The sequence below is a fragment of the Mus caroli genome, chromosome 4 (assembly GCF_900094665.2).
Source record: "Mus caroli chromosome 4, CAROLI_EIJ_v1.1, whole genome shotgun sequence".
NCBI lineage: Eukaryota > Metazoa > Chordata > Mammalia > Rodentia > Muridae > Mus > Mus caroli.
This window is the reverse complement of record NC_034573.1, coordinates 146,083,438-146,090,971: the sequence shown is the minus strand read 5'-3', so window position 1 is coordinate 146,090,971 and position 7,534 is coordinate 146,083,438.

The window sequence follows — 7,534 nt, the reverse complement described above, 5'->3', positions numbered from 1 at the left end:
AGAAGAGGGCGCCAGATCTCGTTACGGATGGTTGTGAGCCACCATGTGGTTGCTGGGATTTGAACTCTGGACCTTCAGGAAGAGCAGTCGGGTCCTCTTACCCACTGAGCCATCTCACCAGCCCCCGAGAACTATTATTTTTATTATGGTTATTTCTCTGAGAACAGCTCATTTTGTTTTGGCAGCGGTAGACTCAGTCATTTTGACTGCTATGTTTCTGAAAGTCCCTTCAGAGGGGAAGGGGCTAGGTGCTCTTGAACTTATTTTAGATTCTACAAATGCATCTGAACCACCAACTAGGTGTTCTATCGCTGTGGTAACTACACAGAAAGTACTCATCCTCCCACCATCGAACCCATGATCCTAAGAGTCTAATGCTCTATCGATTAAGTGGTCCCTTCAACTTTATTCTCTAGTTATCTCAAAGGAGCTGTTCCCAGAGTCAAACCCTCTGACTTCTTTCATACCCCATGGCCTCTAGGTGATCTTAGATCTGTAACCTTCAGGGATTATAATAGTGTTTACAGCTTCTGTTCTTTACACTTTCTTAATGGATTATATAGAAATTATCTTCATTGCTACATAACAAAAACTAAGCCACTGGAAATGAAAAACATTTATGATCTCACAGTTCCTGGCTGGAGCTATCAAAGAGTGACTCTGCTGACAGTAGTTACTCAAGAGTTTCTCAGGACAGGAAGACTTGGTGTGGCTTCAGCTTGGACTCCATCATTGGTATTGACAGGTGGTTTCTGGTCTGGTCTATTTTCTGTAGAAGTCAGTCCTGAGATCAAAGGAATGAGTTGCCCCTTTGTTGCTGTAATGAAACCATGAAAGAAGACTACTAAGCAATGGGTTCAAGCCACTAGAAATTCTTTATTAGCTGGCCAGTTACTGCACTGGATGTTCAGGGTCCCATTGCACTCCCAAGCCTTTCTCAGATTGAGTTGTCGGGGGTTATTTTGTTTGTTTTGTTTTGTTTTTCAAGACAGGGTTTCTCTGTATAGCCCTTGCTGTCCCAGAACTCACTCTGTAGACCAGGCTGGCCTCAAACTCAGAAATCCACCTACTTCTGCCTCCCAAGTGCTGGGATTAAAGGTGTGTGCCACCACCACCCAGCTCACATTGAATTTTTAAGTGCGTGCACACACACACACACACAAATCCTGGGTTGAAACATCTCAGACAGAAGCAGAATTACAAAAGCCCAAAATTAAGGTTAGTAGATTTAGGGACTTTCCAATAGCTATATACCTTGATGGATTAGGTCTTTGTTTTTATTTTGGGTAGGTGGTGCTATGTGCTGAGTTTCATGGCCCGAATGGTTACTTCCATCATGCCATCAGTTGTGCTAAGGTCTAGAAGCCTGTTGTAACCATCCCCAGCATCAGCTGATCCCTTTGGTAAGGGTGTCCAGAATAAACTACAGAAGACAAGAAGTATGGGAGGTAGGCTGGGGTTTGCTTAAGAGAATTACTGTTCTTTCCAGAACACCCTTCTTCTGGAAGAGGTCCTGTAGCTGGCCTTTGACTACTTTATAGGTTCTTCTTTCTTCCACCTTTTAACGCCCTAAGACTTTCTGAATAAAGAAAGCTTTCTGAATAAAGTTAGGGGTCGTAAAGGGGTTGATGTTATGGTTAGACTACTTCCTGCTAATTAGGGGCATTGAGTTCCTTAGGGCAAGTTTGATCTTCACTGGGAGGATATATAATTCCTTTTTTGTGCACAACTACTTAATAAACCTCAACCAACAATGACCAACAACAACCAACAGACAATCCACCCTGCCACTCAGGGGCCTAGCATTTATATACCATCTGAAATTCTCCAGAATTCCAAATGTCACACAACCACAGAAACTATCTGCAGCTGGCAAAATCATGCCTCTACTAGAGCACAAGGCAAGTCATAGTCAGCTGCTGTGAAGCAGCCCCACAGCTCCACACCAGAGATTAAAACAAAAACATATTATTATACTATTTCTGTGGGGCTTTTTGAAAAGATTTATTTATCTATTTCATGTATGTGGGTATACTATCACTGTCTTCAGACTCACCAGAAGACAAAATCAGATGCCCATTACAGATGGTTGTGAGCCACCATGTGATTGCTCAGAATTGAACTCAGGACCTCTGGAAGAGCAATCAGTGCTCTTAACCACTGAGCCATCTCTCCGGGCCTATTTCTGTGTTTTTTAAGGAAACCGAAATTCCAAAGTTGTCACTACAGAGCCAATATGACCCACTTCCTAGTGCCCTCTTAGGTGACACTTCTTCCCTAGGCCACACCTTCTCCCCCCCCCCCCACCTCCTGAAGGTGAAGTCTAGATATAAGTACCTCCCCTTTCCTTGAATACCTTTCTGCAGTGAGCAGTTCTCCACCTCCCACACAGACTCTCCTGCTAAGAATATCCTCCAGGGCTGGTGAGATGGCTCAGTGGGTAAGAGCACCCGACTGCTCTTCCGAAGGTCCAGAGTTCAAATCCCAGCAACCACATGGTGGCTCACAACCATCTGTAACGAGATCTGGCGCCCTCTTCTGGAGTGTCTGAAGACAGCTACAGTGTACTTACATATAANAAANAAANAAATCTTTAAAAAAAAAAAAAAAAGAATATCCTCCAGTTCGTTCCTTAGTACCAATGTCCTCCCTTCCTCAGGTCTGAAGGTTACAACATGTATCCCACATGGCACATATTGTTCAGGATCAATTGCTCCAGCTCCTGGAAATTCAGGAAGATTAAAAGCAGTGGGAAAAGCAGGGATGACAAGTTTAGCAAAGACTTCTCCAGATTTCTCCCCGGCATGTACAGCTTGTTGCAAGAATATCCAGGGATAGCCTATTGAAAGAGGTGGTAGATCAACCTGTGATAGTTACTTGCTTTACTTCATGGTGGCTTGGGTGCAGCTTCCATACCACTCACAAGATACTCTGCAGGCTACACTTGAAATGGAGCCACACCTCACACAAGGAAATCATAGCACTCACTCACTAGCAACTCTTGAGGATCAAGAGGCATAAACAGCATAATGGTGACTTTGTGGAGTATGAATGTCCTAGCCTTTGTGCCTGGTATTTTCAATAGCATCCAGGTGCCAGTGATCACGATAATGCAGAAAGAAACTCCAAGCTTCTCCCACTGGATGTGCATCAGGTCTTTGACTCCTCATGAGTCTCTCTCGAATGTTGAGTTTTTCCTCCCAACTACTTAATTCCCAGAAATAATGACTCTGAGACTTATTTATTAATAAATGCCTACACTACAAGCTTTGGCTCCTTCCTGCTAACTCATAACTCAGTTATCCCTTTTATTCTAACCTGAATTCATCTACATGGCTAGTTTCCTCTCCTTCTCAGCATTCTGACGCAAATCTCTCTTGTTCCTGACTAATTCCCAGAATCTTATCTCTGCCAGATGTCCCACCTCTTACTTTCTGCCTCAGCTCATTGGCCATAAGCTTTTTTATTGGCAGATGGTGCTTCCATACAGTTAATAACAGACACTCTGTATACTCTGTCTAGGGATGATGTGTCCTTGCCAGCCTGTCCTGCAGGAATCCCTGCCTGTGTTGCAGGAAGTGAACTTGAGTTGGGAAAGGGAAGCTCAACTTGGCTAGAAGCTGGTATCTTTATGTTGAACCATGAGAATAAGCAGAATCCAAATTGCCAAAATTGAGGTTTCATGGCAGACAAGGTCAGCTCTCCCCCAAGTGCAGCACAAATCAACACAGATCACCTTTCAGGGTCTGGAGAAGAGTATGAAATTTATTATTATTATTTTTTTTTAAAGATTTATTTATTTTATGTATATGAGTACACTGTAGCTGTCTTCAGACTCTCCAGAAGAGGGCATCAGATCCCATTACAGATGATTGTGAGCCACCATGTGGTTGCTGGGAATTGAACTCAGGACCTCTGGAAGAGCAGTCAGTGCTCTTAACCACTGAGCCATCTCTCCAGCCTTATTATTACTTTTTTTTTGTTTGTTTTTGTTTTGTTTTGTTTTGTTTTTTTTTTTGGTTTTTCGAGACAGGGTTTCTCTGTGTAGCCCTGGCTGTCCTGGAACTCACTTTGTAGACCAGGCTGGCCTCGAACTCAGAAATCCGCCTGCAGAGGCTTNCTTTTTTTTTTTTTTAAGATTTATTTATTTATTATATGTAAGTACACTGTAGCTGTCTTCAGACANTCCAGAAGAGGGCGCCAGATCTCGTTNCGGATGGTTGTGAGCCACCATGTGGTTGCTGGGATTTGAACTCTGGACCTTCGGAAGAGCAGTCGGGTGCTCTTACCCACTGAGCCATCTCACCAGCCCCTTATTATTACTTTTAAAGACAGGGTTTCCCTGTGCATCCCTGGCTGGCCTGGAACTCACTGACCTCAAACTTCCAGTGATTCACCTGCTTCTACTTTCCAAGCACAGATTACAGGCATGTGCCACCATGCTCAGTAGTACCAGGGCTAAGGAGATGGCTCAGTGGGTAAGAGCACTTGTTCTACAAGCATGGAGAACTGGGTTTAAACCCATGTAAAAAGCTAGACATGACTGTCCTGCCTGGAATTCCAGCACAAGGAATAGGGGACAGAGATTGACAAATTCTGAGAGCTCACTGGCTAGCCAGACTATATAAGAGGCTCACCTTTCAGCTCAATGAGAGGTTTCTTTTGTTGTTTTGTTTTTTGAGACAGTGTTTCTCTGTATAGCACTAGTTGTCCTGGAACTTGATCTGTAGACCAGGCTGTCCTCAAACTCAGAGATTTGCCTGCCTCTCCCTCCTGAGAGCACTGGGATTAAAGGCATGGACCACCCTCACCACCACAACCCCATCCCACCACAGTTACAACCCCACGCCACTCCTGGCAGAAGTCTTGCTGTTTGCCTATGGATACATAGTAGCACATGCATACATCACAATCACACACACACACACACACACACACACACACACACACTTATTTTTTAAATCAGGACCCCCCTTCCCATACTTCTCCCCAATCACCTTCCTGCACTGAGACAGCTTGGTGACTGTCACCTTCTTGGTTGCCCCCTATTGGGGTACATATTATATCCCAGGGTAGTTGCAGACTCCAACACTAACCAAAGCAAAGCCAACCCTGGGGTGTGAGGGGATGCCCCTCACATCCGTATATGCCCTGACTAGATGAAGGGTTTGGGAAACGATCTTGGGTCAGGGATGCCAGAGGTAGGAAGTGGTGCTACTGAACCATACAGTTTAAAACAAAACAAAAGCGCCATCCGACTCTGTAAATAAGTATCCTCTGGTACAAGCCTGCAGTCTTAAGACAAGCCACACTTCACCGCTGCTACAACTTCCAGGTTCAGCTCTGGCCCAGAGACCCGGTTCTCGATTAGGAAGAGGTTACTGGAGTCAGCTGTAGTCAAAGCTTCTGCAAGTGCACCACCGAAAGCGGGAGGCAGAGCTGGCACCTGGGTTCCAGCTGGGACAAGCAGGCCGACAGGTAGCTAAGTAAGCGGAAGCACACCCTCACGTCCTGCCAGGAAACAGATCATCTCGGTGAGGCACTTTTTGAAAGAGCCCAGAACTTGCCCAGGATCTCAGGATCGGCAAAGCAATCTTGCTGAGATCTCAGGGTTAGGGAGCTGCAAGAGTGGGAATCTGTTCCTGTGGTAGTATCCTACACACATCTCACCTCCACACAGTGTCACCCATACACTAGCTGTCACCGGGCCATGTAGGTTCTGCAGATATCTTACAGTCATCTCCAGGATGTCAGTTGTCCTCAGTTTTGTGAGCTTGGCAGCTCTGGAGGCAGGAACGCAGGATGGGTGGCAAGGCAGAGAGTTACCCTTCCCTCTGAATCTTAGGCTCTGAGGGCCACAGTAAGGCCTGAGAACTGAACTCTGAGTGCTTCATCCCAGCCCCCACTCACATCCTTCCTATGCCCGCGTTCAGAATGATGGTCTGGAGCAGAACCATGCTTGCATTGATGCACGCTCGCCGCCCCTTCTCCAGCTTCGAGGACTATTAAGGTAGAGCAGCGGTTGAGTCCGGTGTTCCATTTGTCCCTCCCTCAACTTTGCGGGTTTTTGGCAGCGTTGGCCTTCTTGTCTGGGGTCCAGCTAGTGTTGGTCAGAGTTCAGACGAGGGCTGAGACGCTCGGCTTTCCACAGTGCACCTGGCGCCCTAGTGAGTACAGAGTGGGCATGCACCTACAAGACTGAAACCTGAGTGCGAGCTTTGAGCGCTTAAATAAGGCGGAGGGTGGGGGTGGGATGGGGAGGGAGCGGCGGGGCTTGTGAATCTTTCTTGACTTCAGTTCCCACACTCCTCCCAGCCAATGGAAGAGCCAGTCTCCAGCCCGGCCTTCGGCCCGCCCTCTCCGGTTGTTACGTGTAGCCAATCCCCGGAAAGACCAGCTTCAAAAGTGAACCCGACGCCGAAGTCTACTATTGAGAGGGCATTGCAACCGAAAGGAGGTCTCCGGTTAGAGTGGGCGGGGCGGAGGCTCCTGGCTCACTTACTTTTGGAGAAGAAGCACTAGAGGATATGGGAGGCAATTCATGATCACCTTGTAGGAAATCTAGAAGGATATTTCTCCAAAAACTAGAAAGCAAATTCTCAGGACTGTGAGTGAAGTCAGGACCCATTGAGGCTCCTCACACAGTCCTACCCAAGACTCTAGCAGTATCAAGACAGCCACTTGTCTCCTCAGTCGAACAGCATTTACTCATGTGCAGCGTTGTTTCCAGCAATGAGCCTGAAACAAACACAGAGGTCTTGGAACAAGCTTTGGTAGAAAGATGAACCAACACCAGACACCGAGACTAGAGGGAGGTCAACTGATCCTGGTCACCTGATAAGTGACATCAACTGATATCACAGGGCAGCGGAAGGACAACTTCGTGCAATGTAAGGATAAGGATATCAGTGGTGACAGAAACCAAATGGGATGATGTCATGGTGCTAATGATGTATTCTGAATTACCCCACTGCTAAGTACAGCAAAGAAGAACTCAAAAAGTTAGGGCAAGTGAGGCATAGTTGCACATGCCTTTAATGTAGCATTCAAGAGGCAGAGACAGAAAGAGCTCTGTGAGTTTGAGGCCTGCCTAGTCTACAGAGTAAGTTCCAGCACAGCCAGAGTTACATAGTGAGGCCCTTTCTCAAAACACACACACACCAAATTTTTTTTCCAAAGGAAAATAAGAAAACCAGGGCCATTATCATCTTAATGGTTGCTAATGTTTTCATTCTGAGTTACACTAAGCACAGCATAGCCTGGCAGCTGCCTCCATTCCATGGAGGTGGCCTGAGACCACAAGAGGGGCTAGACACCCTACTGATGGTCCTACTTCTTTAATTTTCTTTAAATATTGGGCTGGAAAGACAGCTATGTGGAAAGTGATTGAAGAAAACACTCAACATTAATCTCTGACATGTATAAGCACACATATGCATACATATAAGCAAAATAAATAAACAAAATTTATATATCCAGTTCCTTCTAAATTTCTAATTTCCTGCACTGACATATACACAATGCCCCCCCCCCC